The 26237-nt window shown below is 48.6% G+C and overlaps 1 long non-coding RNA gene across 1 annotated transcript in view; it reads right to left on the bottom strand.

Annotated features, from left to right (window-relative positions):
* The window catches only part of LOC136539116 (uncharacterized), a 37039-nt gene extending 11957 nt beyond the window's left edge, over positions 1–25082 (bottom strand). The window contains exons 1-2 of the long non-coding RNA XR_010779550.1: positions 24876–25082; positions 24249–24325 (exon numbers count right to left, since the gene is read on the bottom strand). This is a non-coding gene — a long non-coding RNA (uncharacterized lncRNA). The remainder of the gene's footprint in view (positions 1–24248; positions 24326–24875) is intronic.
* Positions 25083–26237: the final 1155 nt, after the last annotated feature.

Genomic DNA, 26237 nt, shown 5'->3' with positions numbered 1-26237 from the left:
ACTTGGGTCGTTGTGGCGATGTAAAGTAAGAGGGCCTCACCCCTGGCCGACGGTACTAGGATGGGAGGATTGGTGAGCAGCGCTTTGAGCCTGTCGAGGGCTTCTTCGGCCTCGGGAGTCCAAGAAAAGCACTCGGATTTTCTCAAGAGTCGGTACAGAGGCAAGCCTTTTTTGCCGAGGCGCGAGATGAAGCGGCTCAGGGCCACAAGGCATCACATGACCCTCTGCACTCCCTTGAGGTCTCTGATTGGTCCCATGCTGGTTACGGCCGAGACCTTCTCTGGGTTGGCTTCGATGCCATGTTCCAAGACTATGAATCCCAAGAGCATGCCTCGGGGGACCCCGAACACACACTTCTTGGGATTGAGCTTGATGCCCTTCTCTCTAAGGCATTTGAAGTCTATCTTCAAGTCGTCGACGAGATCCTCGGCCTTTCCAGTCTTGACCATGATGTTGTCCACATAGGCCTCAACGGTTCGCCCAATGTGGTTGCCAAAGACCTGGGTCATGCACCGCTGGTACATGGCCCCTACGTTTCTGAGGCCAAAAGGCATAGTCACGTAGCAGTACATGCCAAATGGGGTGATGAAAGAAGTCACAAGCTGGTCAGACTTTTTCATCTTGATTTGATGGTAACCAGAATACACATCAAGGAAAGATAGGGTCTCGCACCTAGCAGTGGAGTCAACGATCTGATCGATTCGAGGTAATGGAAAGGGGACTTTTGGACAGGCTTTATTCAAACCGGTGTAGTCTACACACATCCTCCATTTCCCATTTTTCTTCCTAACTAACATGGGGTTAGCCAACCACTCTAGGTGGGACACATCCTTGATGAACTCGGCCACCAAGAGTTTCTGCACCTCCTCACCGATGGCCCTACGCTTTTCCTTGTCGAATCGGCGCAGGCGTTGCTTCACTGGTCTAGAGCTGGCCCAGATGTCCAAGGCATGCTCGGTGACCTCCCTCGGTATGCCCAACATGTCCAAGGGACTCCATGCAAACATGTCAGCATTCACATGGAGGAAGTCGACGAGCACGGCCTCCTATTTGATGTCGAGGGTGGCGCTGATCGTTAGTGCCCGGTCGTCGGGGCAGGCAGGGTCGACCGAGACAAGCTTGATGGCCTCCGCGGGCTCGAATGCCCCTGCACGATGCTTGGAGTCAGGCGCCTCGCCATTGAGTTGGTCGAGGTTGGCGATGAGGGTCTCGGCCTCCGCGAGAGCCTCGGCGTACTCGATGCACTCGACGTCGTAGTCGTATGCATGTTCGTATGTGGACTCAATCGTGATGACACCGTTGGGACCCAGCATCTTGAGCTTAAGGTAGGTATAGTTGGGGACTGCCATGAACTTGGCGTAGCACGGCCGCCCCAGGATGGCATGGTAGGTTCCCTGAACCCAACCACCTCGAAGGTAAGGACCTCCTTGCGGTAGTTGGAGGGGGTGCCGAAGCAAACGGGAAGGTCGATGCGCCCTAGGGGTCATGTGTGTTTCCCTGGCACGATGCCGTGGAAAGGTGTGGCGTCACCTCGGAGCCTCGACTGGTCGATCTCCAAGAGCTCTAGGGTGCTGGCATAGAGGATGTTGAGGCCGCTGCCTCCGTCCATCAACACCTTAGTGAGCCGGGTATTGCCCATGATTGGGTCAAGGACGAGCGGGTACTACCTGGAATTCAGGACATGGTTAGGGTGGTCATCTCGATCAAAGGTGATTGCCTCCTGAGACCAATCGAGGTACTAGGGAGTGGCCACCTTGACCGAGAAGACCTCTCGACGTTCCCTCTTTCGCTGCCATGTCGTAAGGCATGCCGAGGGTCTGCCAAAGATCATGAAGGCATTGTGCACCTTGGGGAACCCGTCGTCCTTGTCATCGTCCCGGTCGCCGGTGCCTTTCTGCTTGGTGTCATCGTCGGGGAGTCCGAGCCTGGCGTAGTAACGCCACAGCATGGAGCAATCCTCGAGGGCATGCTTTACCGGGCCCTGGTGGTAAGGGCAGGGTTTCTTAAGCATGTCATCGAAGGGCCTGGGGCCCCTGGGGCCTCGGGGATTCCTACGTTCTATGGCCATGACCAGATCGACCTCGAGGATGGCCCGCTTCCCCTAGCGATCCTTTTTCTTTCTTTTGGGGAGGTGGGGAACCGAGGCCTCGGGGGCCTCATCCCTCTGCTTCTCCTTGGCATCATTCTCGGGGAAGATGGCCCCTATAGCCTCTTTGCCCAATGTGAAGTTGGTGGTGATGTCGAGGAGTGCGGCAGCTGAGCGCGGCATGTTCTGGCCTAACTCTCAGACCAAGTCTCAGCAGGTGGTGCCAGAGAGGAAAGCCTGGACAATTTCTGAGTCGCCAACGCTGGGCAACTCGGTGCACTATTTAGAGAAGCGCCGGATGAAGTCTCGGAGGGACTCGTCTGGTTTCTGGCGACAGCTCTTAAGGTCCCAAGAGTTTCTAGGGCGCATGTATGTGCCCTAGAAATTCCTGATGAAGATCCTAACCAAGTCGCGCCAGTCGTGGATCTGAGAGGGAGGAAGGTGCTCGAGCCAGGCTCATGCCGAGTCTAACAAGAGCAAGGGGAGGTTGCGGATGATGAGCAGGTCGTCGTCTGCACCACCTAGCTGACAAGCCAGATGATAATCGGCGAGCCAGAGTTCGGGATTGGTCTCGCCGCTATACTTCATGAGGTTGGTTGGTTGTCAAAATCGGGCTGGAAACTGAGCGCTACGGATGGCCCTGCTAAAGACCCGAGGACCAGGCGATTCAGGAGAAGGACTGCGATCCTCCTCACTGTCATAACGGCCACCTCGGTGTGGATGGTAGCCTCAGGCGGGCCCCTCATTGTCATGGCATCGTCGCCTGCTGACCACCTCATGGTCTGCCTGCACCTTGTGTTGGTTGCTGAGGCGATCGAGCCGCACGGGGACCCGTAGGCTATTGGCGCCCGAGGGGGCTTGGGACGAACCAAGGCCTCCCTATCCTGTCGAGGCAGTGCCAAGGGGAGGTCCGAGGCGGCTCCACGCCGTCGGGAGGCAGAACTCTCGGCCTGCTGCACCGCGGTGGTCTCGAGGAGGTCCTAGAGCTCGCTGCGAACCCGTCACCCTTCTATGGTAGAGGGCTCGGGCATCGCGTGCACTAGCATCGCTACAGCCACGACATTCTGGCTAGCGTGATTGAAGATTGGGGGACAATCATCCCCTTCATCATCGTTGATGCGGTGGTGCACGTCGCGAGCCCGCTGCTGGGCTGCTCCGCCGTCACCGTGGCCCTACTGCTCCTACTCGAGAGTGTTTCGGAGCTGTTGCAGAAGGAGTCGATCTTGCTCGACCTTGGCCTAAAGCTCACGGAGCTGCTCTAGGTCCAGGCGTCAAAATTGTCCAAGGGCAAAGTTCTCGTTCCGTGCTACCGGTGGGATAGTTCATGAAGGTGTGGCATCGCCCGTTCCCTGATGAAGCAGAGTACAGTTGCCTACCCCCTCATCCTCATCGCCCGTGCTTGGCATCCCAAGTCTAACATGGAAGCACTCACGAGTGGGATCGTAAGTACCTTCATCGTTGAAGTCGGAGTAGCCGAAGCAATAGTCACTTGCGGCCAAGAAGCGGCGTATGGTTTCATGGTCATGGAGGTCGGAGAAATCCGCTCCGGCCCATGCCTCATCCTCCTCCAAGGAGTTGGTGTGGGTGTGGGTCGATGCGGTGGTGTCGAAGTCGAGAGCAAAGCGCTGGCGGCGCCCTGAGAGATCCGCATGAGCGGAAGCGCAGGCGTAAGCATAAGAGGCGGCGACATTTCTCGACCCGAAGGGGTATGGAGATGGTGTCATTGCCTGGCTCTGCTCCGCCAGAGTTGGCTCCTCAGGGAGTGGTGGAGCGGAACTTGATGCCGGGGCGTCGTCGGGTGCCACCAGCGTTTTTCCCTTGTCCAGGCTTAGGCTAGACAGGTCTCCAACTAGGGACCTTGCGCCAACAGCTGGTCGTAGGATACCGGCGGAGAGCGGCAAGTCACCCTGGGTTCGCGTAGCATCGGGGTGATCCTGCTCGTGTCGTGCTCGACGAGCGCGGCGAGAGCGGCCGCCCGGGCGCCGCCTACGCCTGGGCTGCCGGTGCGTGACGTCATCGTCGGCAGGCGAGGCTCGGGGTGTGAGGAGTACCATGTCGTACTCATGCCCTAGAGACATGAACTCTAGGCTCCCAAACCAGACCACCGTGCCGAGACGCAGCAATTGTACGAGGTGTGCCATCCAGAACCTGTTGGGATGACAAAACTAACACGCAGAGCCCCCTACCTGGCACGCCAACTATCGCTATTTTGGACTGGGGATCCTCAACCAACTAGTAAATTTGTACTACATGTTCTCGATCTCGGATGGTGATGCAAAGAGACACAAGGTTTATACTAGTTTGGGCAATCAGTGCCCTACATCTAGTTTGAGAGATCGATCTTGTATTCCTTGCACCGAAGTGCTTATAGTAGGGGGTTACAAGCTGGGTGAGGGAGGGAGCTAGTCCTAGGTCTCAGCGTGGAGTGATGTGGACTGCTTGAGATGTTGCTCTCAAGCAGTAGGGGAGTGTGTGTGTGTTACAGGGTGTTCCTTCGGTGGGTGCGTGTGCCCTCTCCCCAGAAATGGCCCAAGTCCTTTCCTTTTATAGTTGAAGGGAGGACAAGGGTAGTATGTGTGCTAACTATATGGTGTCATGCGAATGGAGGCGGTGTGTTCAAGCCCTGTAGCCTGTTCCTGTGGCGGTGTGGTTGTCGGAGTGGTTTGTCCTTGAAGCGCTGGAGCGACATGCTGGTCACATCTGATCCTATGCGTCATGGGAGCTCCAAGGCTACCTCAAAGCGAGTGCGATAGTCGACGTGCGGGTCGTTGTAGATTGTCGGCGCGTGAAATTGAGGCTAGGTTGGTGCCAAGGCTCGGTTGGTGCCGAGGTCGAACCATGGTGGGGGTCTCGGCAGACGTGAATCTCGAGATGGCCGAGGCCCTGATGTAGGGTGCCGAGGCTCGGAGGGAGCGGTCGGTCTGGTACGCTGGTTCGGAGGCGATGATGACCCAGGCCAGACTTCCCATGCCGCATTGTCTTTGGGGCGGGTGTTATGGGGCATAGCATAGTGCCGGTGCTGATCGTGGGCATAGCGCCAGAACACAGTGGCCGGTAATCCTCGCCATGCCTTGTCTTAGCCGGTATGGTGTTGATGCGACTCCTTGTCCCGTCGGCCACTCCATGGTGTCGAGCCATCGTCCGGCTGAGATCACGGGAGTGGTTGGCGCAGTAATGGGACGTGACACACTGTTAGGAAGACTGGTCGAGGCAGGAGCGACGGGCTATTAACAAGCCGGCCTCGAGCGATACGGAGAATCGCTGTCTTGTTCGAGGCTATGCGCGCGGGGCCTCGGGTGGGACGGAGATTGGGCTCCTTGCCGAGACCTCCCGCGAGAGGCCTCACGCGAGGCAGAGATTCGTCAGGGCGTCGAGACCTCCCATGCGAGGCTTCAGGCGAGGTGGAGAGCCGATGGGTTCGGACGGGGCCGGGGGTGAACCCATGGCCTACCCTCTGGCTTTGTTGTTGATGGGGTTTAAGTGACTCTTTTGGTGTACACTCGGGGTACCCCGTTCTATGATACCCAACACTATGTCAAACAATTCAATCTTCTAGATCCGTTCTGAGGATAAGCAAATCTGATAGTAGACTTCTAACAGCTATAGCTCTCAAACCATCAGGCCTACAGCCATAAAATTTTAGGACAAGACAAATGAGTAAGTTATCTAAAACTTTTTTATTAACAAGATTCACAGCAAACTTCATCTTCATTATGAAAACACCATGACAACAGAAACTATACATGTAGTCATCCAATTGAATTATAGAGCTATAATTAACTAGTTGCCTATAACCAATTATTTCTGAGCACCACTACTAACATCAACAGATCATATGCATCACAAACACCCTAGAAAACATCATGGTTAAGCCCAAATAATTTATTTATATTCATTTATTAATTTTTCTTATATAATAGGGTGATTTAGAGGATAAATATTTCTAGTACTCAATAAATTCTAAGACAATTACAATAGGTTACATATAACTCCAATAGTCTACTGTACAAATTTCATGCCATTTGGATAAGTATAGCAACCTCTACAAAAATGACAAGTTGCATAGGCTTATTTTAGCAAAAATAGTTTAGCCTAGTGAAAAATGTCAAACAACAGATTTAATATTTTTTTTACTTTCATCCTAGCATAAGAACATTATGTAAAAATTTGCATGATCATATGTTATATATTTTTTCACCCCATTTATTTTCACTAGAAACTAGCAAATAATCAAGGTTAAATAGAAAGACCATATTTCAAGTATGTATTCTTTAGGTTTAGTATTTTTTTAGCTAGATCATGCCAACACAGGACCAACAAAATTGGAATCACAATTTTAGCACTTCCCTAGCTCAAGTTATGCATTTTACAAGATAGAAACAAATTTAAAAGCACTTATCTAGCTCAATTTAATTCCCTTAGGAAAAATACCCCAAATAGTAGGTTTCATATTTTTATCAAATAGTACATTTTTTGATGAATCCAACAAAATTTGGATCACCTCATTTGGATACTCCTAACTCAAGATATAAATTTTTGATGTTTGCATTCAAATATGTGAAAACAAATAAAGAAAATCAATTTCAAATCGAGCCCAGTAGGTGGAGCATTGAGACTGATGGGCAAAGCCCATGAGAAGCCGCTCAGGTTGCTGCCCTTGATGTGCTGATGGATATAGCACAGAGCTTCGAGGACGAGTTAGTGGGTGGACCAGCTTCATCCATTCCCCGAGTGTCTCCTACTGAGGCTGAGTGGACTTAGGACGTTGGCCAGGCCTTGGTTTGAGGCCATGGCGAACGTGTGCAGAGCGACAATGCTGGAATGAGTGCTATGATGGTAGTCTTGAAGCTTTGTTGAGTCAGGCAAAACAACCTTTCTAGTGCGCTAGATGAAGCTGGCAAGGCAATGGCAGCCCAGCATAAGTTTAGGTTACGTGCCCGCAAGTATCGCCGTAGAGAGGATGCTTGTGGGAGAGCTCAGCAAGAAGTTGAGGAGATTCGCGATATTGCAAATTATCATCTGCAACAGTGGGGTCAAACCGCACGCGAGAGAGACGAGCTTCATAACCAGCTGATGAACCTCACTATTGAGAGAGATGAGGCTGCACAAGAGTTGGATTGTGTGACCCATCACAGAGAAGTAGCTTTGGAGTTAGCAGAAGAAAGACATCAGGGTTGGATTATGGCTAACCAAAATGCTTTCCATAGGGAGCAAGAACTCCAAGAACGGCGTGAAGAACTTCAGGTTGAGCACCATCAACTGCACAACCGTCTGTTTCCTATTCCTCACCCCATACCAAGGTATCCAAATGTGGGTGGACCTCAAGTGATTAAGGCCGATGATGAAGAAGAAGACATGCAGATGGATGACAATGCAGCTGAGCCTACAGATGAAGAAGAGGAACACCCAGAAGAAGTCCAAGGTGTCTTCGATGTGGACAGCGATCACTTTGATGAGTAGTTAGTTAGCAAGTCTCACTAGTTAAGCTTTTGCAGTCATTGATGTAATGAACTGAAGTACGAAGACTGATGTTGGATGTACCTTTTTAATTTGAACTCGCCTTGTAATGTACTTTAATTCGCTTCCTTCAGGATGCGTACCTTGATGGTTAAGTTTAAAACTTATCATGTTGGAATGCACTGCGTATAGCGCTAGTAATCTAATTGATGATGTGGTGATTGGAGAATGAATTATTGCCTCTATTTATTGTATGAAGTTTTCATTCTCATTAGTAAATTCAGTTTGGCATAATTACATTGTTCCTCTCCAATGTGCTAACATCATCAATAATTACTGGTTGCGCATTGTTGCAGATGCCTCGTACTCATTCCACCGGTGCGGGTGATGATGATGATCTTCCACCGCCACCACCACCCACACCAACAGAATTGATGGCAATTCTTGCGGAAGGACAATGCACTATGGCTGAGGCTCTCAGTACAATTGCGAATCATGATGGTCGTGGTCCACGCCAAGGACCAAAACCAAATCAATACAGTGACTTCAAGGATTTCCTTGACACGAAACCCCCGATCTTTAAGGAGGCTGAGGAGCCCCTACAAGCTGATGAGTGGTTGAATACTCTCGAGCAGAAGTTCCGTCTGCTCCGCTTGACTAAGATGCTGAAGACTGAGTATGCATCTCACCAACTGCATGGACCAGCTGGCATTTGGTGGAGTCATCATCGGTCCACTATGCCCACTAATGCCCAAATCACTTGGGATCAGTTTAAGTCTGCTTTCAAGGGAAATTACATTCCTCCTAGTCTCATGGCGATCAAACATACAGAGTTCATGAAGCTGGCCCAGGGGAATAAGAGCTTGAATGAATACCTGCAGGCTTTCAACAACCTTGTAAGGTATGCTACCGAGTTTGTGGACACCGATGCCAAAAAGATTGCTAGTTTCAAGCAGGGACTTAGCCCCAAATTGATGAAGACCATGGGGAATTACAAGTGTGCTCATTTTAATGAGTTTGTGAGTGATGCTTTATCGCAAGAGAACAACAATGCGGTGTATGCTGCTTTGAAAAGTCGTAAGAGGGCCTATGAGGCGGGCGCCTCACAATCTAAGGCTCCTATCGCACCAAGGGCTCTAGTCCGCCCTCCAGCATTAGCTGCTAAATTCTGCCCACCACAAAAGAAGAATCCAGGTAGAACTGGATTTTGCAAGGCCTTTACTGTTGCTCTTCCCAAGGGCACTACCAGTCAGGGTAGTTCCAAGGCCCCTCCAAGCAACATGCCATGCTGGAACTGCAACAAGATAGGCCACTGGGCAAGGGAGTGCCCTTACCCTAAGAAGAATAACTACCAAGGTGGCCGTCAGGGGCAAGTGAACCACACTAATATCACTGAGATTCCTTCAAGAGAGGTGGTAACTACTGGTAAGTTTCTGATTGATCAACACCCCGTAGTTGTACTATTTGATTCAGGTGCTTCGCATTCCTTTATTAGTCCAGTATTTGCATCCAAGTTTATGCAGAAAACATACACTATTGAGGGTGAGGGTTATTGCATTAGGGCTACCAATGGTATTATCCCAACCAAGCTGGTAGTTGGGGACGTACAATTTGAGATAGAGGGGCAAAGTTATCAGGTTGATCTAGTAGTTTTACCAGGGCTAGGTATCGATGTGATATTGGGAATGAACTGGATGAGCCATCATAGAGTGCTTATTGATACATCGACTAGGGTAGTCATGCTCAGAGATCCTAGTAATCATGAGGGTTTTCTAGTACAATTACCCCAAGACATCAATCTTTCTTGCATGACCAATGCGGTGCAAGCAAAGTCTCTGGTAGATATCCCTATCGTGTGTGACTTTCCGGATGTTTTTCTCGATGATTTGTCTGGATTGCCCCTGGATCGAGAAGTGGAGTTCAAGACAAAGTTGCTTTCTGGTACAGCACCCATCTCTAGAAGGCCATATAGGATGCCTCCCAATGAACTCGCCGAACTTAAGACCTAGTTGAATGAACTTCTAAAGAAAGGCCTTATCCGTCCAAGTTCATCTCCATGGGGGTGCCCAGCGATCTTTGTAAACAAGAAGGATCAATCACTATGCATGTGTGTAGATTATAGACCCTTGAATGTAGTTACAATCAAGAATAAGTACCCTCTGCCACATATAGATATCTTATTCGATCAGTTGTCTAAAGAAAAAGTCTTTTCCAAGATTGATTTGAGATCTGATTATCATCAAATCAAGATTCGGCCTGAGGATGTCCCAAAAACTGCATTCTCTACAAGATATGGTCTGTATGAGTACCTAGTTATGTCTTTTGGATTGACCAATGCCCCCGCACATTTTATGTATCTGATGAATTCGGTGTTTATGCCCGAGTTGGACAAATTTGTGGTAGTATTTATAGATGATATCTTGGTCTATTCTAAGAATGAAGAAGATCATGTTGAACATTTGCGGGTGGTTCTCACTAGATTGCGGGAACACCAGCTATATGCAAAGTTCAGCAAATGTGAATTCTGGCTTTATGAGGTACCTTTTCTTGGACACATGTTGTCCGATGGTGGAATTATGGTTGATCCCACCAAGGTGCAAGAAGTGTTGAACTAGAAGGCTCTAATCTCGGTGCACGAGGTTTGGAGTTTTCTAGGGTTGGCTGGCTATTATCGTTGCTTCATCCCAGATTTCTCTAAAATAGCCAAGCCTATGACTCGGTTGCTGCAAAAAGACATGAAGTTTATCTAGACTCCTGAGTGTGATGCGGCTTTCCATACCCTATGAACTCTTCTAACTTCGGCTCTGGTTTTGGCACAACCGGATATCGAGAAACCTTTTGATGTGTTCAACGATGCATTAGGTATTGGGTTAGGAGGTGTTCTTATGCAAGAGGGTAGAGTCATTGCTTATACCTCTCGCCAACTTCGGAAGCATGAAGTGAATTATCCAACGCATGACTTGGAACTTGCTGCAGTTGTTCATGCTTTGAAGGCCTAGAGACATTATTTACTCGGCAATGTGTGCAACATCTACAATGATCATAAAAGTCTCAAGTACATCTTCACTCAACCAGAGTTGAATATGCGTTAGAGAAGATGGCTCGAGTTGATCAAGGATTATAACCTCCAAGTGCACTATCACCCTGGCAAGGCAAACATCGTAGCGGATGCCTTAAGCAGGAAATCTCATTGCCACTCATTGATTGAGAGTGATGTCCATTTGTCAAAACTCCTTCATCCTATAGTCCTATACAACATCACTGTCAGTTGTACTCTATAGAGTCAAATTATCGAGCTACAGAAGACAGATGCAGGTGTGTTCCACATCAAGCGCAAGATGAAAGAGCAAGAAACCAAGCATTTTTGAGTAGATGAGGATGGTGTGTTATGGTTCAAGGATAGGTTGGTGGTTCCGAATGATAGAGAACTTAGAAATCAAATCATATCCGAAGCTCATTCCTCTAAATTATCTATTCATCCTGGTAGTAGCAAAATGTATCATGATTTGAAGCCTCGCGTTTGGTGGACCAAAATGAAGAAAGAGATAGCCGCTTATGTGGCTAGGTATGACACCTGTTGTCAGGTCAAGGCTGTGCACATGAAAGCTAGATTACTTCAGCCACTCTCTATTCCAAGTTGGAAGTGGGAGGAGATAAGTATGGATTTTCTTGTTGGACTCCCTACTACTCAGAGGAATTTTAACTCCATTTGGGTGATTGTAGACCGACTGACCAAGTCTGCACACTTCATTCATGTCCACATAGATTTCCGTCCAACCGACTATGCGGAGTTGTATTTTAATCAGATAGTCTGACTTCATGAGATCCCTCATACTATTGTCTTGGATAGAGGACCACAGTTCACTACTCGCTTTTGGGAGCACTTACACGGATTATTAGGAACTAAGTTAGTAAGAAGTTCTGCCTATCATCCGCAAACCAATGGCAAACTGAACGAGTGAATCAAATCTTAGAAGATATGTTGAGAGCATGTGTCATCTCGGCTAAGGGCTCATGGGAAAAATGGTTGCCCCTAGCTGAATTCTCGTACAATAATAGTTATCAAGAGAGTATCAAGATGGCACTGTTTGAAGCTTTGTATGGCCGAAAGTGTAGAACCCCATTGAATTGGGTAGAAGCTGGTGAAAGGAGATACTATGGAATTGATTTTGTTCAAGAAGACGAAGAACAAGTCCGTACTATCCAAACCCACATGGCCGCAGCTCAAGCTAGGTAGAAAAGTTATGCTGATCGACGTAGAAAACCTATTGAGTTTGAAGTTGGAGACTTCGTTTATCTGAAAGTCTCACCCATGAAGAGTGTCCAACGCTTTGGTGTGAAGCAAAAGCTTACGCCGAGATATGTTGGTCCGTTTGAAATCATTGGACAAAGTGGTAAGGTGGCGTACAAGATTCAATTACCTCTTGAGATGAGTGCTATCTTCAATGTCTTTCAGGTATCCCAATTGAAGAAATGTCTTCACGTCCCGGAAGAGAGAGTTTCATTGGGGGATATCGAGTTAAAATCAGATTTGACCATTGAAGAAAAACTGGTCCGAGTGATTGACACTCGTGAGCAAGAGACTCAGAGTCGGGTGGTCAAGTTTTATAAAGTCATGTGGAGTAATCAGGGTAGTGAATGCGATACAACGTGGGAAAGAGAAGATTATTTGAGGGATAGTTATAAGGAATTCTATCAACAATGGTACGCTTTTCAAATCTTGGGATGAGATTTTTATAAGGGGGGAGGGCTATAACACCCAGGTGTTTGGCTTCCACATTTGCACTTGCATTTCATGAACATGAGCATCGTTCATCCATTCATAAGCTTATATCACATGAAACATGATTTCGAAACATTGCAACATGTTGCATATTTCATGTGTGTTGTTTCTTTTATAAAATGAATAGTGTGCAACATGTGCAACTCACTTTAGTGAAACATGGTTAGTTAGTATTATGCAACAAGACCATGAAACATGTGAAACATGACTATGAAACAAATGTAACATTTCATTGGTTTTCATTGTTTTAGTACATACAATGCTTGATTCTTGTGTGACCAATGTGTGGTGTGGCTAATAATTCTCTTAAGTAACTTAGTTACACCTAGAATGTCATTTGGAACATTGTTCATATTGATCATGTTGCCTAATTATGATTTCAAATAGTGGTTTGACTTGTTTTGACTCCTAAACCCTTTTGTTTAACTATTTAAAAAGTGTAGCTTAGAGTGTTTGCATGTCTGAGCAACCTAAAGCAATGTTGTAGCAAATTTTATAAGGAATAAACTTTATTTAGAAGACAAGTCATGAAAATGTGCACAACATGCTCAAAAAGGTCCCACAAGTCAGCATTGAAGGCTGATTCAAAACTTGGAAAAATTTCTAAGTCTTAGTTGCAATGTCAGTTTGATCGAGCTAACTTTGGCTTGATATAACTCATGATCCTTTGAGTTTTAGCTGGTGATTTCTAAAGCATAGTTGTAGCCCTATCATAGCTTTACAACTTTCATGTATATGGTTTTCGCTGATTCGTCACGGTTTAAGAGATCAAGCACCATCAAATAACACTCTCAGACTTGATTGGAAATCTGAAATGTAGCTACAGTGACTGTCCGATTTCAGAAAACCACCGCCGCGTGGCGCCACCCGTCGCCGGCCGCCTAACCATGCAGCCATGTGCCGCGGCCATCCTAGCGTCGTAGGCCATGACTTGAACCTCCCACGCGCCTACCCGACCGGCTCACAGTCCAATTTTTCACTTCCTTCGCCTCCACCGCAAGCAGCAACAGAGCAGCGCCGACTCCGCCATTGCCGAGCAAGCTCTGTCGTCGCCTAGCTCGCTCACCGCCGCAAAAATGCGAACCCCAGCTCGACCACAGCTCTGCCGTGTCCTCTACCTCGTCGGCCGCTTAGCCGAGCCGTCCGTGCCCTAGGTGAGGGCCATTGGCTGTTTTTTCGCCGCCATCTCCATGGCCGTGCATCGTCGGAGTGGAGCTCACCATGGCCAACCACCACCGAGGCCTTCTCGTCCTCCTCTCTCTGCTTGGGTAGCACCATAGTGACCTCGTGGAGCTCATACCGAGCTCGGATGAGGCAGCCAAGGCTCACCATCATCGGCGCCTCACGCCGGAGCTTTGCCGTGCCGCCTTCACCGGCGACGAGCCACCTCCGTTGAACCATAGGTCTTGCCAGAAGCACCAATCGACTCACCTCATCACGTAGAGCACGTAGGTGTCCTCGGTGTTGCCGGAGTCCTCGACGTCGGCGAGCTAGACCACCGCCACGCCGTCGCACGCCGTCTCCCCTATTCTGTGTCACTAACGAGTGGGGTCAGCTGACACACGGGTCCCACGCATCAGTGACTGCAGATTCAAAAGCTAGTTCATTTAATTCCTGTTTGGATGCTATTTTATGAATTTTGTAACTCTAAATGTATAGATCCAAATGGTGTGATTCAAATTTTGGTAGACTCACAGTGAAGTCTAGTATGTAAGAAAAATATGACATGAGCACATGATGTAGAAATTTTGGATGAATTAAATAGGAACTTGAAATGTGTTTTTAAATGCATGCAAATTTGTTTAAATTATATCTTGAGTTTCTGTGATCCAAAAATTATGAAATTTTGTGGGTAAGTTATTCTTGCTTAGTAGAAGCTCTGGTAAAAATTTGAGAATCATTGCATATATGGTTTTTGAGTTATAGATTTTTCTTTTATCATTGATGGATACTTGTGTAAATTTTTGTAAATTATCTAGGAATCCTATGACCATGAAACTTTGTGGGTAGTATCCTAGTACCTTATGGATGCTAGAAAAAATATGAAATATGTTGCTTGACACTTTTCACTAAGGTTTCCTAATTATGTCATTTTAAGTTATGTCTTATCATTTTTGTGTAGGCTGTGATACTTGCTCAAATGGTGTGAAATTTTTATGGGGTCTACTTAGAGCATGTAGTATCTACTGTAACTTTTGTAGATTTAATGGTGTAGTTTTCATATATGTTTACCATTTCCTCTAATTAATTAAATAAATTATGAAAGATATGAAAAGAAATGTTTTGGTGAGGAACACCCTACTTTCTAGTGTTCTTGTGGCATGTGTAATAAGTGAGTAGAATTAGTTTTGTTCAATTATGTGTTTACATCATAAGTTAATAATTATTTTGTTGGCATTATGTCTTTCTGGATAGATCTGGGGACTTTATAAAGTTCCCCATGATAGTTTGGTTTGTTGTGAATGTGATGAATACAAAAGTTATAGATCATTTATGTATCTAGCTCCTATCAAAATTTGATGGCATTTGGCCCAGTAGTTTAGGAACTACAGCTGTTTAAAGTTAGGTTCCTGTTTTGCCTACTCTCTGTCTTGTGAAGACAGAGTTCTGTTGATTGAGGAATTCGACCTGGTAAAGGTTGGAATCATGCTTAGAGGTCTGAAAATGAACTGTAGACAATTTTATAAGCTTTCCAAATTGTCTTGTTGCATGTCATTTGGATTTATAAATCTCTAGTTATGGCCAGTTTACTGTGCTGCTATATAGTCTCCATTTTGCTGAAATACAAATGCTTTAGTGTATGCTTCGTTGCCACGCCCTCGTTGATTGTTTAAGGGCTAGCCTAACTTGAGAACATGCTTAGATGCAGGTGCTAGGTCATTAACAGAAGATGAGCAATTATACATTAGGTTGTATAAACTTGGTAAGTAAAGTGATTTGAATAGAGCTTAAGTGGAATATGCAGACTACAGTGAACATGTGCATTCCCCGAGCATCCTTGACTTTGTTCATGTGCATCCATGATATTTATCTTGCACATTCATGCAATAGGTGTGCTGGAGGGAGTGATGTTGCTGGAGTTCGAGGGAGCCAACCATAAGGAGGAGCCCGAGGTGCAGGAAACCGATGAAGTAGCCGCCACGGAGGAGTTGCCCGAGTGCCCTGACAACCAGCCTTCCTCTTTCCTGAAAGGCAAGCCCTGGAGCATATTAAGCCTCCCATGTTTTTACAAATACATTGAGTATCTTTTATTCGTTGATGATGCATTAAGTATAGGAATTGGTTGGAACCAATTGCTGCATTATATATCCCTCCTTGTCCAGATATCGCATTGGAATCCTATTTAAGTTCAGGAACGGGTTAAATGCTTAGTCATGCTTAGTGCGGTAGAAGTCAGGTGATTTCCTGTCACCTGCGAGCTTTAGGATGAGGTGGATCACAGTTGGCTATATTTGCTATCATGGAAAAGAACCATGTTAATAATGAATTAAGACCGGGCGGAGTCTTGTGTAGGTTTGGACATAGTGACTCTGTCTGAGTCATTTAAGGACTGATACGCTGTACGTCCTTATGTCATGTTGAACGCAGCCTAACACTTAGTTGGCTGGATAAGTCATTCCGACCGTGAAGCCTAGTAGCTCGACTCAGGCTAGGGACGTGAGCAGTGGCGTGCATTCTAGAGGTAGTAAGGATGTGCGGAGAGCCATTGGCATAAGTCCAAGGCGGGTTAGAGTCCCGAACAACCTTGGCAGAGTGGTTCTCTGAGAATGTCGATCTGTTCGGACTCGCGACTCCTGAATTGTACCAAAGGTGACTTGTTTGCGACCCTGACGGGGGAAGCAGGGTTTGTGTTAGGAATACCCCTCCAGCTAGATAGGAATCGATTCGAATCGTCGTCTCTCCCGGATAGTGAGAACTTGACTGAGCAGCGGCAACATAGATTCAATTAATTTAACGACATGGTTAAATGGATGATGATGATAAGGTTGCCACAAAGTATACCTAATATGGTTATTAATGTTTGCACACTAATAAAATGATTGCTTAGTACAGGTGCAAATCTAGATGACAGGTTAATGGCTAAAAGTCAATGCTAGTTCAGGTTAAGAGTTGATCTTATTACTTATGCTTTTCTGCAAAAAGAAAGTGTCAGCCAGATCCACTAAATTAAGCTATGCATAATCCTTGGTGTCATTGGTTTTGGTTTCCGACGGGTAAGTCTAGCTGAGTACATTCTCATACTCAGGGTTTATTTCCCTCTTGTTGCAGATGACCTTCTATATCAGGGATTCTGTAAGTATTGTCTCCACCCGACGGGTGACGAAGACTAGATCATGGGCATGATCTCTGTTTCTCTTATCTAAATGCTTTTGCGGGTTGTGATCAGTGAACTAGTATTTGTATTTGAACTCAGGAGTGTAAGTTAAACTATTTGCTTTCGCGTACTTTACAAGACTTGTTTTATAATAATGACGACTCTGTGATGATGTAATCTATTTGCAAATGTCTGCAAAATGTTGTAACGTACGATATGTTATGTTGAATTACTGTGATCTTGGTTGTATGCAAGTTGGTTTGAAATCCTTTGAGATTTTAGTTGACTACCGGGTTTATATGGGCTTAAGTTCGAGAATTTGATCGTTTCGGCGATTGTTTTTGTACTTGTGCTCTTATAAATTGGTCGGTTCTGTGACAAGAGGAGTGGAGGCCCACCTTGCATCAATTTCGCAATGAGCGATGGGGAGAGCAAGGTGGTGGCGGTACAACCTTCCCTTCTGGGGGCGGCGCCCCCCAGGTTAATTGCTAGTACAGCGGCAGCGGCGACGACGGTGTTGGCGGCGATCCCAGTGGTGATAGCAGAGGCCACATCAGAGGTGACCCTTGTGACCTCCTACACTGGCTACGGTGGAAGAGGAGAGGGAGACAGGGCTCCCTGCCTCGCCCGGCGGAGGGCCGCACGGCTCACCCTCCTGGTTGGAGCTAGAGGTGTCAGGGGATGTGGCTAGGCCAGAGCTGGAGGTAGTGGAGGTCTCCTCTGATGGCAAAGTGGGTGATGGGGTAGAGTCGGCGGTGCCATCGCAGGGGCTAGTAGTGGTCCAATCGTCGGCTGGGCCTTCTAGTGGGCTGGGGGTGACCGACCTAGTGTGGCCCTGCCCTAAGGATCCGAGGAAGGTTCGGTTCATCCTTTGGGATGAGCAGCTTTGGGACATGCTTGGGGGGAGAGGACATGCGATGGAGCCCGATCTCACCCAGACTAGGGTGAAGCTAGAGGAGGCCCTGGAGCGGGTCAAGTCCATCCAATAGGCGGTCGTGGTCGACCTGCCCCGTGTCACAGAGGTGAGTTTTCTGTGTTCGTCCTTGACTCCTTGGTCTTTCCTCAGTTGCCTTAGCATGCTTGCTTCTTGTTTTGCAGGGTCTAGAGATGTCGAGCCGCAAGTCTCATTTCCTCTAGATGGAGCATGCTTGGGAGGCCGAGATGTCATGATGGATCACCGAGCTCGAGGGATCACCGAGCTCGAGCATGAGCTAGAGTCTGCCCACCGTAAGTCCTAAGACTGGGCGGTGGAGGTGACCAAGGTGTGGGTAGCGGAGCTGCTCGTGGTGGAGTGGGCGATCACTGCCGAGCAGGGGCTTGAGGCGGCGAAGGTCCGCTAGGCGAAGACCGAGGCAGCGTTGTAGAAGTCCCTAGTAGAGACCCAGGTGGTGCTCCAAAGTACCCTAGAGACCCTAGAGATGAAGCAGAAGGCCTGGTTGGAGGTCGGTCGGGAAGTGCTCGCGCTCTAGGGCTGGGTGCTTGCGATGGAGGAGTTGAACGCCCAGTTGCACGAGCAGGTGACTCGGTGGGAGGAGGGACTCTCCATCCTCTAGAACACCCACCTCGGTATGTAACCATTCTTCTTTTGGTGTCTTGGTTTTTTCCTTTAGCCTGCTTCTAAGCTTGTCATCCTTCTTTCAGAGCTGGGTGGAAAGGTTGGGTCGCTGGAGCAGAACCTAGAGATAGTCAGGGTGATGATTGGCTGGAATGTAGAGGCACTGGCCAAGTCCCTTGAAAAGTGATGTGCTCTCAAGGGGGAGCTCAACCAGCTTCGCACCATCGCCAAGGTCGTCGTCTCAGAGGTCTTCGGGTCAGCGCCTAGCACCAACACGCCCGTCGTCCAACTAGTGAAGGTCCCAGACGAAGTATGGGCGCTCATCACCGATGGGATGTTCTATGGAACGTTAGGGGTGCTGACATCGGTGGTGACACACCCCCTAGAGCTAGACTTCACTACCATCTACAGCGTGTACGCCGACAGTTGGAGCTTAGAGGCCATCCATTCACTTGGGGAAAGCTTGCTGCCACATGCACAGTTGGTGATTGAGCAAATCTCCATGTAGTGGGTGATGGATTCTTGTTGTGCAAACATGGCTGAAGGCATGCACTAGGAGGACGTCGCCCAGCCTACGGATGGAGTGGAGCCCGAGTCGGAAGCATATGTCGCCCTGCCTTCGACCGAGCCGAGTGTCGTCCAGCCGAAGAGTGAGCAGCCCCTGCCTTCGCTGGTCGTGCCGTCAGACGATGTTGCTAGGTAGCCACAGTAGGAATTAGAGTAAAAGTAGGTTACAAAATGTAAAAGTTAAGTTCATGGGGGAGCCCCCGTGTGAACGGTTCATTTTGACGAATACATCAATTTTTGTTTTGTGATGAATTTACTTCGTTCGAGGAAGCTTGTCCCATCTGTTCCTTATTTTTACCTTAGCATAGCTTTGTTTTTATTCTTTCTTTTTCACACCTGCCCGTTCATCCCATAGGTTGCAACCTTAAGAGCCTGAGCATGGCCTATGAGGCTCAGCTGCTCATAACCGTAGGTAGAGGCAGGGTGTGAGCGGTCGGAATGTTGAAGCAAAGTTACGTAAGATGATTAAAGGAACGGACTACCCTTTCGTTCGGGTAAAAATGTATTTACCATATGATAGTAAACAAGAAGAGAGGTGGTAACGCACCTCCATGGAGCCCCCGAGCGATCCGGGCCAAAAGTGTTTGGGCCGGGGTGCTCTGTAGGAGCGAACGTTGAATGAAAAAATAGTAAGACCAAATTTTTAAGGGAAGAAATGACGTAATTGTTCAATGTTCCAAGTGTTGGTGAGAATGTCGCCATTGTCGTCCTTCAGTCGATAGGCGTCCGGACATCCGGTCGGATCACTTCGGTCACCGTATAGGGTCGATCCCCACCGCCTCAGTTTCCTCAAGTGGGCAGAAGGCAGTTGAAGGGGTTGGCTTGTTGCAGTCCAGGACTGCTAGGGTTGGCAACTCCCTGAGCCATGGGAGCTCGGAAGAGTTGATGACGGTAGTGGCGAGCTCATAATGATCATGGTCGCACGTGAAGGCATGCGAGAAGGTGCTACCCACAGTGATGACGCCGTTCGGTCCTGGCATCTTCAGCTTTAGGTAGGTGTAGTTGGGGACCGCCATGAACTTGGTGTAGCATGGCCGCCCCAAGATGGCATGGTAAGACCCCGGGAAGTCCACCACCTCAAAGATAAGCACCTCTGAGCGGAAGTTGGCTCAGTCGCCAAACATGACGGGCAAGTCAATCCGCCCAAGTAGGTATGCCTGCGCTCCTAGGATCATGCCGTGGAAGGAAGAGCTCGCTGGTCAGAGTTCTGACCGAGGGATGCGTATGGCGTCGAGGGTGTCGACGTAGAGGATGTTGAGGCCGCTGCCTCCGTCCATCAGCACCTTGGTGAGGTGCTTTTTGTGGACGATGGGGTTGACGACAAGTGGGTAGTGTCCTGGTCTGGCGACGTGGGATGGATGGTCCCTCCGATCAAAAGTGATCGGAGATTCCAACCAGTGAAGGAAGGAGGGGACGACCGTTTTGGCGACGCACGCCTCTCGGTAGCGCACTTTGTGCTGGTGCTTGGAGTAGACAGCATCGGATCCCCCAAAGATCATGATGTGTTCCTTAGGGTCAGGGAAGTTGTCCCCATCCTTGCCCGCTGTGCCTCCCTTCTTGGCTGCTGCCTCCTTGCCCTTTCCTTCTTTCAGCCCGCCAGCCTATTGTAGGAAGCGCTTGAGGAGTTCGCAGTCCTTATAGAGGTGTTTGATAGGGTAAGCGTGGTTGGAGTAGGGGCTATCCATGAGCTTGCCGAAGTGGTCAGGCAGGCCCTGCTAGGGTTGCTTGCCCTCGTGATCAGCTGCGGTGACCAACATGGAGTTGGTCAGTTGGCGCCGATCCTCCTTATTCTTCTTGCCCCTCTATGTGGAGGGGCCCTTGTCTTGGTCCTCACACTTGGCCTTGCCCTTGTTTCGGCCACCATTGAAGACCTTGCTGAAGGCGTGGTTCGTGATGATGTCAAGCAGGTCATGGGTGGTTCGGGGCTTCAGGCAACCAAGCTTATGGATTAGGGACTCGCAGGTCATCCCAGAGAGGAATGTGCTAATGATGTCCGCATCGACGACATCAGGAAGGGAGTTGCACCACTTTGAGAACTTGTGGATGTAATCCCACAGGGACTTGTTGGGCTCCTACAGGCAGCTCTTAAGGTCCCAGGAGTTCCTAGGGTGAACATACGTCCCCTATAAGCCCTATAAGTTCCCGACAAAGATCCTCTTGAGATCCGCCCAGTCACAGATGCTATCATGCGGGAAGAATTCGAGCAAAGCTTGAACATGTCCCCCCACATAGATGGGGAGGTACTAAATAATGAAGTGATCATCATCCACTCCCCTAGCTCGATAGGTGAGCCGAAAGTCTTCGAGCCATATACCGGGATTTGTCTCCTTGGTATATTTGGCGATGTTGGTCAGCGGTCGGAAGCACTGTGGGAACGACGCTCTCTGGATGCGTCGGCCAAAGGCCCGTGGTCCTAGGCCATCTGGGCTAGGACTCTGGTCATTTGATCGGTGACCATGCCAGGGGTGCATCTCCTCAGTCTCCTCGATGGTCTGGTCAGAGCCCATGTCGTCTGCTCTCACTACCGCTCAATGGACGTCATCATCATGTCAGGCCCGACACCAGTTGCTGATGATGCTACGAGCATCTTGGTTTGGCCCAAGGCATTTGCACACAGGCGGTCGGTATGGAGCGGGTACCGAATCAGGCTATGGCGCAGCTACGCCCTCCTATTCTGCGCCTGGTGGCTATAGTGGCGAGCGGATGGAGCGATGCGTTTGGTGCGGCCCCACCCCCCTAGTGGGGAGAGGCCATGAGTCTGTGTCACAACACGGAGCTCTCCGCCTGTTGAATGGTGACGGTCTCCACTAGTGCCCGAAGGTTCTGGTGGATCGCCTGTTCTAGGGGGTTGTCCGGCTCGGGGAGGCCACGCAGGAGCATCACCACCACAACAATGTTCTAGCTTGCCCGAGCGAACTGTGGGGGATCGTCCCCCCCCCATGGATGATGTCGCGCTAGATCTAGCGGGCATGACCCTAGGCGCCGCTCGTTGGGTTACACGCACGGGGCGCATCATGATGCGCCGAGCGCGCTGGCGTAGGTGGCGGTTGGTTCTACCGCCTTTGTCGTAGCTCCTCGCCATTCGCCTAGGCACATGCGAGGGCATCCGTGCGAGGGTCTGGAGGGGTGTGGGTCTGAAGAGACTCCACTATCATAGGCAGCTATCCCGAGGCGTCCGACATAGCGCACTCCCGGGACAGAGGGTGGCTATGCACCACGACGTCGCCGATGCTGGAGCCGTCGCTCTCAACATCGTCATCCAGGAGGTCGTGAAAAGAGGCGGGAGCATAGCTCGCCATCCCCACGAATTCAAATGTGAGAGGGGGCGGTGCCAGCATTCTTCGAAGCCCCCGAGTGTATGCGTCCGCGGGGGATGTCAGGCCATAGGGGAACCGGTTGCATGGCGGTCGCGGTAGGGACAACGGGGTCCCTCCGGAGAATCGGCGAAAGACAGTAAATAGCGAGTAAATAACAAAGCGTACATTACTTACAGTGGGGTTTGAGCAGAGCATATGCTTGGAACGAAGCGCAGGTGCCTCGCTATTGAAGTCGTCGGGTGTCCCGGAGCCGATGGAGGACGCGTCTCCTCCGACGGGTGCCGGAACAAGTGCCTCCTCGTGGAGGTGCAGCATGTCGAGCCGGTCGGCGATGAAGTCCAGGCTTCCAAAGAGGAAGGCCTGGGACGGCTTGAAGACGGGTGGAACCTACATCCCAACAGGTGGGAATGTGGGAAACTACAATGAGCCAAAGCGAGTTGTATCGCTCGAGCCCGCCATGGCGAAGGTGGCGAAAAAGTGGGCCATCCGATGACCAAAAGTATGAACGTACATCGTCTTCCCCATGGACGGCGCCAACTATCGGTGCAGAAAGTGACCAACACATAAATATTTGTAGTTTTGTCGTATGTTGTGATCGGATGTGGCCTAGCACTCAATGACATAGGGTTTATACTAGTTCAGGCAACGTGCCCTATGTCCAGTTTGAGTCGGTCGGTGACTTTATTCCTGAGCCCAGGTGCTCAAAGTTTGCCATGGGGTTATAAACGGAAGGGAGAAAGATGGGGGGTGCAAGAGGTCTAGTTGGACTTCCGTCTGAAGGGCCGAGAGTGACGGGAGCTTCGCTGTGCGTAAAGTGTTCGAACATTTATTGTTCATTGGGATCCTTAGGTCGTTCGGATCGTGTGTGTGTTGCTTGAGTTGTGAACTGATCGATCTCCCTGTTGGGAGAGAGCGCATCCCCTTTTATAGATAAAGGGGACGGCCTTTACAAGTGAGAGAGAGAGAGTACGTATGCTACTAAGTCTTGTTGCCCACGTCGTCGGGTATAGGATGATGGTAGGCGCCCATAACACTGTTTGTGTCAGGCGCATGTGAGAGGTTTTACCGTATTCACTGTGTATGGCAAAAGACGGCGCCCATAACATTGTCGATGCCCAGAGGCATGTGGGGGTTTTTACCGTGTTTGCCTGGTATGGGAATTGATGGCGCCCACAACACTGTAAGGCAAATCGTCGGCGCCCACAACACTGCTTGGGTTCTGACATGCCTGGAAGGTTACAGGGCACCATTCTAACATGTCCTATCGGTACTGTCTTGCAGGTATACAGGGTATGGTCCTTGGTTTTACGGTTTGACTTGAGCGTCCTACCTTACTTGCTCCGTCCGTTTCCTGGTCCTCACCGAGTGGGCGTCCATAGTCAGTTGGTTCCAGTCGGCTCCGACTGTGCCAGTCGGAGAAGAGCTGTAAGTAGAGGTTCGGTGTAACCCCGGTCGAAGACGCGGGTCGAAGTCGGAAGCGTTGTTGGCCAGTCCTTCCGGTTGGAGAGGCGGGCCAGAGTCGGAAGCGAGGCCTTCCGGTCGGAGAGGCAGGCCAGAGTCGGAAGCGGGCGACGTTCCTCCCTGGCCAGGCCTTCCGATCGGAGATTGGATCACCCTTCTAGCCTGTCGTTAGGTTTTTGGGCAGGCTCAGGAGTTGTGCGTCGTTCGTAACATCGTCTGTTAGGCCAAGCTTTTATTGGGAAGCAGGTGGTTTATGAACCCAACAGAAACAATATCCCATTACGGAGGACTAGGCAAGCCTAGGAACAACTCCCGTACCAAGCCTATCTTGCATAAAGCCTTCTTATGTACGCATGTCACTATGAGACTAATGTCATTCCCTAATTAATCAGCTAAGACAAAAAAAAATCTTGTGGTTGCACTGTTTTTCTGTGTTGTCACTCCATGTTTTTTAAATTAAACTCATCATGTGCTATCAAGAACAATTCCATATACATTAATAATGTGTTGAACATGTTATAAGGTCATCATATATCATAAAAAAGGTAAAGCAGACAGGCGTTTACTACCCTTTCAAAAATCCTAGGTAACAAGGAAGATTGTACAACCTAGGAAATCCTTATATTTTTCTCAAGTTATGACACATGCATGCTTATAAATGAATTATTAGTGTGAACGGGATTCCAATATGATCAAAGAACACTTGCCTTCCTCCAAGTTCTGCTGCTGATGCTCAAAGAATTTGAATTCTCGGCCTTGCAAATTCAAGTACTGCTCTCCCCGTCTACATGCACAACAATGGTCCAAAGCAATACATACAAGGAAGTAAACAACATAAATTTAGAACGGTATATATACCAAGTAGTATAAACAGAACACAAAAGGGATACTAAACTGCATAACACTTCGCTACAATCGTGTGAGCACAAGAATCATTAAAATCCAAGTAACGGCTTAATAAAAGGTAAAACTATTCCAAGGTTATATATTTAGCATGGCAAGAAGGTATTTTCAAATAAAAGGAAAAACTAACATGTATACTGTTCAAATTAATATTTCAATTTAATTTAATCATTGAACTCTACGATGTGCTATATTGGTTTAGACTTTAGAATAATAGTAGTATTACTAAATGTGTATGTTTTGGCAACAATATGAAGTTATTAAGAGCTAAAAACATCTTACTAATTTTGCAGCTGTACATAGTAATTGTGGTGGCTTATATACAAAATAAACACGGGTACCGAAGGGTTCTATATCACTGGATGAACTTGATATCAAAAGAGTTGAACTAGCTGAGTTAGAACAGTCGGTGTTCCAGTTAAGAAAATCACCGGCGGTATGCGGCTGCAGGTCGTTGGCGAAGAAGCGGTGCTGACGGGCGGGATCGACGTCGGCGGGTCGCGAGCTCGGCCGATGCAGTTGCAAAAGTAGGGCGCGGGACGGCGGCTAGGGACAAAGCGCAGCGGCGGCGGAAACAACTCGAACTCCAGATCGAGGTCGTCTGTCTGCTGCAGACCGCAGAGCTGGCCGCCGGTTGCTTGGGCCTTGGGCTGGCTGTCTAGTGCTTCTGCTTGCACTGTTAGGGACATATTGCCCGTGAGCAAACTGGGCTTGGAGCCTGGGAAACAGAGGGACAGGCCAGAAACGAGATTGCAAAGAAAAGCCGAGGAAAAGTCATCTTTATTGGTTTATAATAATTTCAGAAGACTTTGAAAACTCTGAACAAAATTCAGATTAAACTTATTTATGCTGATGGTTCTAAAAATATTGTAATTAAGTTCAAATTATTTATGTCTGCTCTGTTTTTATATCAAAAAATAATAAAATGGTTCATAGAAATCATATTCGTACTTATTAGTATGATTGCTTGGAAGCATTACATAGATTTTTTTTTTATAACATAAGCATTAAATAGATTGAAATAGACAATGTATTGACCATAATAAGTCGGTCGTGTGTTTGTGGGTTATACTATACTATAGTCCATGGCATAACGCTGGTATCACCGGTGATCCTTGGAAAAAGCGATGGGTGGATGGATATCCTGTGGGCTGTGGCCAATTGGCCATTGCCCGCCCATACAGGTAGAGGAGACATATTTGCGGCTGAATTTAAGGCACGACATGGTGATGGCGACCCGAGACTGAGGGAGAAGGTTATTCGCTGGTTGGTTTATGAGCTAATAAGCCTGGTTGGTATTGATTTGTTATAAGAGAAAAATATTATTGACTGACTGATAAGCTCTGGCCGAAACCAACAAGCGAGTTGCAGAGGAACCGTACCTACCCTGTTGTACTGTAATTTGGTGTCTCGTTTCCAGCGTTTGTTTACTGGTCTCTCTGATGAATGCATGCAAGGCATATGCAGATGCAGCTGGTTCCATATCCACGCAGATGCAGAGGAGCACCTGCACGGCAGCAGAGCGCCAGGCCGCCAAAGAAATGATGCGTGCGTGTGGCTGTGCTGTGCTGTGCGTCTCAGAAGCCAGAAGCCAGAAGCAAAAGGACAAGGACTCCAAGGAGGGCCGGCCGAGGCGGTGCATTCAATTCAATTCACGGATGGCTGGCTGAGGTTCGAGAGCGGAGAGCCAAGGGCCTGAAGCCTGATCGGAGGAGAGGGAGAGGGGAGTCGGATTCGGGCCGGACGTGAGGAGACGTGATGGATGCTGGGCACAGCAAAAGAGGAATGGAATG

The sequence above is a fragment of the Miscanthus floridulus genome, chromosome 2, assembly GCF_019320115.1.
Source record: "Miscanthus floridulus cultivar M001 chromosome 2, ASM1932011v1, whole genome shotgun sequence".
Classification (NCBI taxonomy): domain Eukaryota; kingdom Viridiplantae; phylum Streptophyta; class Magnoliopsida; order Poales; family Poaceae; genus Miscanthus; species Miscanthus floridulus.
The sequence above is the reverse complement of the archived record's forward strand: the minus strand, read 5'-3'. Positions and strand labels throughout refer to the sequence as shown.